This window comes from Manis pentadactyla, chromosome 3 (genome assembly GCF_030020395.1).
Source record: "Manis pentadactyla isolate mManPen7 chromosome 3, mManPen7.hap1, whole genome shotgun sequence".
NCBI lineage: Eukaryota > Metazoa > Chordata > Mammalia > Pholidota > Manidae > Manis > Manis pentadactyla.
Genome location: NC_080021.1, coordinates 178,497,062 through 178,503,061, shown reverse-complemented (window position 1 = coordinate 178,503,061; position 6,000 = coordinate 178,497,062).

Below are 6,000 nucleotides of genomic sequence, written 5' to 3'. Positions count from 1 at the left end.
GATTAGGCAAATCCATAGAAGCATAAAGTAGATCAGTGGTTGCTTACGTCTAGGGCAGGGGTCAGTGGAGGATGAGAGGAATGGTGGGGTGGGTGACTGCTCAGGACTCATGGCTTCTTTGTGAGGTGATGAAGTGTTCTAAAATTAAATGTGGTGATGGTTGCACAATTCTGTTAATATACTAATAACCACTGAATTATACACTAATTGGGTGAACTGTATGGTATGTGGATTTTAGCTCAATAAAGCTGTTCAAATTTTAAAAAAAAGGACCTCAAGGTTTTTTTTCAAGGTAGAAAAGCATACCTTTTTTATCACAACGAAGACGGGCTGGGAGTGGGGAGGAGTCTTTTTCTCTGAAAGAGGTTCTCTTGACCATACCGTTATAGTCAATAGGATCAGGCTCAAGTTCTGAACTGAATTTTAGGGCACCTCCAGCAAAAGCATTACAGTAGCTAGAGACTCACAGGCAATAAACTGAACTCATGGCAGAGCTTCCAGTCAGCTTTCTGGTGCCCCACTCTTAAACAGATGACCAAGACAACCAGATATTTCCAGATATTTGAGGGAAGAAAGACTTTAGTGTTAAAGCAAAGGCCTACAAAAACAGCCAGAAGAAAAGCAACTTGAAAGAAACAGACTACCATGGAAGAAGGAAATGTCAAAAAAAGGGACTAATATTAGTTACAGAAATATGTGAGAAGATATTACATGCATAAAACAAGAACAGAATGCTGTTTTTAAAATATTCAGATATATTCATACAATGGAATACTATTCACTGATAGAAAGAAGCTATCAAGACAGACAGATATGGATGAACCTTAAATGCATATTACTAAATGAAAAAACCCAGTCTGAAAATGCTGCATGCTGTAGGGTTCTATGACATTCTGGAAAAGATAAGACTACACAGACATTTAAATTATCAGCGGTTTCCAGTTGTTTGGTGGGAGTGTTTGATAGGTGGAGCACAGGGGATTTTTAGGGTGGTGAAACTATTCTGTATGACACTGTGATGACAGATATATGACACTGTGCATTTGTTAATCCCACAGAACTTTACTGCACAAAGAGTGAACCTTAATGCATGCAAATTAAGAAAAAAAATATTTAGAAAGCCAAGGGATACAGGAGGGAATACAAAATGTAAAAAAAAAAATCTAACTGTATTATAAATGTATGAAACAACCTCACCTAAGGAGAGGAGAAAAAGAAGGAACCTTCTTTTTTATCCTAGTGTTCCAAACATTTGCTCATGGAAATCTATTAATGTTAATAAAGTTAGGAAACTTTTTCAACTGACATTTCCAAGTAGATACTGAAATACTCTAATGAAGATGACAGCTGGTTATGACATGTTTCTTGTGATGAAGAAAGAAGTCTGCTCTCTTGATAGGTATATCCTTAATTTTTGAGAACAAATAAAGCAGTCCATTTTTTTAACTTTTCAGGAAATACCTGTTTAAAAAAGAGAAAGAAATTTATGCCATAACACTAAGCATTTTCATATATGTTGTTATTCGATCTTCTAAAACCTTGAACGAGGAATTTCCATGTCCATTTTAGAAAGAAACATCACATTAAAAGTCCTAGATAACAGAGTATGTGGTAGATTTTCAGTGACTATTTACAGGAAACAAATGAAAGAATAAGTAATTTAAATGTAAATTATGCATGTGAAACAAATAGTATATTATACATTGCTAAGGTGGAAATACATAATGGATTTAAGTATTGTTTAATTGGAAAGTTCAATTATTGTACAATTTTCATTGAAACTTTCAGAAACAGCATCAGTGAGAGGATGAGAGTTGAGGTGGCCTTTGAAGTGTGGCTAGAATATAGATAAATGGACAGAAGAGGAGTACAGTTCAGATGGAGGCAGGTAGAGGCAGTCTGTCAGGCAGGCAAAAACATGGTCATGTAGAGAGTAAAGTGGATTGAAACACTTTCCTATGAGCCTTTCAACCCTAATTATTTTCAACTTTCATATATACAGGCTCTGCAATTTGTCTACTAATTTTATGGCTCTCTTAAAGCTAATATTTAATTTTCTTCAATATAATAACAAATATAGGAATACCGCCAGATAAATCATTAAGTCAAAGAATATAAGAAGGAGTCTTCGATGCAGGTTAAGCTGTTAAAATTTTCCAGGACAACATGCATGGTACAGTGACAGAGCTGGAGGATGAACAGCCATCTCTGGTTTCTGAGTCTGTATTCTTTCTACCTACATAGTTTGATTCCTCATTTACAAATGAGGAACTGAAGTCTGGAGAGGTTATATTACATAGTATTTATTAAAGAGTTAGTGAAAGTTACCAAGAGTTATTAAAAGTTCTCCCTTTCTGATTTATCTAAAAATTCATATAGAATAACAGAATAAGAAATATAAATAGACCACAGCTAACAGGTTCCGTTATACAGAGAAAAAGCCAAAAGCAGAGAAGCAGGTTAGAGGGGAAAGGCATCTGGTTTGTGTCAGATATGAGTTACTGGGGGATAAGCTTTAGATTTCGAGGGCACCCTTCTCAAAAGATTCTCCAAATTATGGGAAGAACCACTTGGAATTTTGGCAGATCTTGGACAACTGTTTGTGTATATGCTTGTTTATTCTAATCCCAAAGATTCTCCTTCTTTGTAACCAATTATGAACCAAGTTGTGAACTGCCTCTAACAGTTAGGTATTAGGTGTGTGCATTTCCTTGGCTTGATAGTTCAAATAACCCTCTAATCATTACCCTCTTTGAAGATTTAGACTTAAGAGATAATGATGCTTCTCAGTCACTCCCATGCTGGAAGATATGTCTGATGTGTACCTTCACCCCCTTCTTTTCAGTTCAATGGAAACCTGATAAAGACCAGGCATAGGGTTTGTTCAAACCTAGAGCTGATGAAAAAGATGAAACTAATGTTACTGCAAAAGTATATTATATACCCTGCTCATGATTTTTTCCAGAAATTGAGGAAGAATCTCTCTCCTTTTTCATGAATGTATAACCAACTTAATTTAATATTGTATTTTTTAAAAAGCAATAGAATTGAGTCTGTTTATTTCAGAAAAAAAATTATCTCCTGGAATGCTTTTATCTTAAGCAAATAATTTTGATGAAAGAAGTAAGAACATGAAATGGATAAGAAATTAAGGTGGTATTCTCATTACCTAAGTTTCTCAATTTGCTGAGAAACGAGAAAGCAAGCTAATAAAAATACTTAGTCAAATTTATGTGGAAAAAAAACACATTTTTGTGTTTAATGTAACAAATCTGTAGGGGAGTTTGATTTATTTCTGAAATGATTAAAAAAATTTTATCTACATTGCTTCAAATTTCATCTTCATGTTGTCTTTTTTAATTGCTTGCTTGGCCATGAATTAATCAGGCTCTTTTCCTGTTCGTCAGCAGTCAATTTTTTACCATTTTGAGCAGTTTCTTTTTAGGCAGTTTTCATCTTTCTATCATCTCTCTTAAGCAAATGTGTAAATTAAGTATATCAAGCTTTCTTATAATCTATCTACTATGTGCAGAAATAGTATTTCCTCGTGGAAATTACTAATGTAGAAATTTTTGAAGTGTTTACTAGCCTCTATTAGTATTTTTCCTATTAACAGGAATGAACTGATAAATTTGTTTTACGATCTTTTTATTCCAACTTGTTAATCATGGTATTTTACTCTGCTTCCTAAAAAAGATGTGCTGTAAACTTAGTAAACTGAGCAATTAACTCTGGTTTCATTTGCTCTTGCTGAAGGACTTGATAGGCATCATCTATAATAAGAGAGCCTTTCTTCTTTGAACTCTCTGCCCTTCCTCCACTCCTTACCACAGAAAATCAGTGAAAAATGTTTTTCAGTGGTATATATCAGCATGCTGCACACCACAAAACATTTTGTCAAAAGAATAAGAAGCCAGTGAACTTGCAAGGAAAATTGTGAAACAGCCATATTGTATTACCAGGATGCTCAGACATCCTGTTTCAAGACAGCACACTTACAGAGGGGAAAGTCACTTACTGATGAAAGTAAACTTGGAAAGATTTCTATTTCAGTATTCTTTCCTCTTCAGCTCTCGTGTTCCCTGCCCCCATCCCACACCCAAACTCCACTTCCCAGTTACAGTAATTTAAAAGGGGGACATCCCAATGGAATGAATCTTTGTTTGAGACTTCCTTCCCAGAAGTTTACTGTTTTTTTTCAAGATGTCACTTTTATTGCTACATAACTGTTACATGTAAGTGGCATTTTCTGTAAAAGTGATGCAAAATGCTTTCATATTTCTTGCTGCTAGTAGAAGAGATTTATCTCTATACAATTTAAAATGCACATATCCTCCAACCTAGCAATCCTACTCCTGGGAATGTATCCCAAAGAAATAAATATATCAGTCAATAAAGATATGTAAGGATGTTTATTGTAGCATAATTTTGTGTAGTGTCAAAAAATGAAAAACAAAATGAGTGTTCAGCAAGTTGGAGATTGCTGAATTGGTAATGTTATCTCTAAATCATGGAATATTGTGCTGCCATTAAAATATGAATTCATATTATACCCCAAAATTGGAGGTATTTTCTTTCGGTATGGTTGGGTTAGTTAAGTCATATGTTGAAAAAATGGTCCTATTTTTAAAATTAGGACCTTTTTGTTTTTTGTTTTAAAAAACAAAAACAATCATATGAAAAAATATTTGACCTCACAAGTCATCATGGAAATTCCATTAAAATGATAATTCAAAAATATTTAAAGTTTGAAAATACCACGTTCAGGAGTTGACTGGTGGGAGTGTAAATCAGCACAACCACTTTGGGAAGAGCTAACTGAAAATGTACATACCCTATAATCTAGCAATTCTATATCCAGGAAATGAAAGTCATATACATACACACACATACCAGGATGTTCAGTGGAACACTGCAATACAGTGGAATACAATACATAGCAATTAAAATGAATAAACAAGATCTGTAAGAATCAATATGGACAGCTTTCAATGAAATAATGTTCAGTGGAGAAAAAAGAGGTTCATAATGATTCCTTCTTTGTAAGTATTTTAAGTATACAAAACAGTCCTACATTTTGTTTATAAATATATATATATATATATATATATATATATGGAGTAAAAATATAAAAATGTCTGGAAGGATAAATACCAAATTTAAGGCAATGATTAGTTCTGGGCAATGGGATTAAGGAAAGAAACAAAAAAGATATCACCTCATAATATCTATTTTTAACATATCTGTAATGCCATTCATATCTATAATGACAAAATATTAACAATTTGCTAATTCAGAGTGGTGAATAGTGCTTGTTGTAAAATTCTTTGTATTACAAAACTTTTAATATTTTTTCAATAAAATCAAAAGTATTATTACATACGGTTGCTCTTAAATGAATTGTAAAGAGGCAAGAGATTAGTTAAGGTCCAAGCAAAACAGGATGGTGGCTTGAACTAGGATTATAATTTAAAAAATAAACAACCAGGTGATATTTTGGAGGTGAAGTTTTAGAAGTTGCTGTTGAATTGAATATAAGGGGTAAGGGAAAGAATGGAATGAAGGATGTCTCTTAATTTTAAACCTATTTTTGCCTGTAGACTTACTTCCTGTTCACAGTTTGATCTTGTTGGGCAAAAACAGTGTGAAACTACATGTGTAGTTCTATTAAATGTCACTTATAAATAGTTGGGACAATTACTGGTTAATCAGTTTCTGGTACACAAATAAGAAAATCACACTTCATAACCTGTTGAGAAGCTCTTTACTCCCAAGTAATGCAAAGGTAACAGAGCTTGGTTGGTTCCTGCCGTATCTCTAGTTAAATCATGCTTTTTGATTCGCTTGAGCTCAATCTTCCCTTCATTTGCATCAGACCTTCTCCCAAGTTGCCCATGTCAGTAACTACATCTTCTTTAACTCTCATTACCCGTCTTGTAATGGTAGTACCAAACCAGTGGTTTAGGGGAAGCTCTTGAACTCCACGCTCTCTCTAATCTA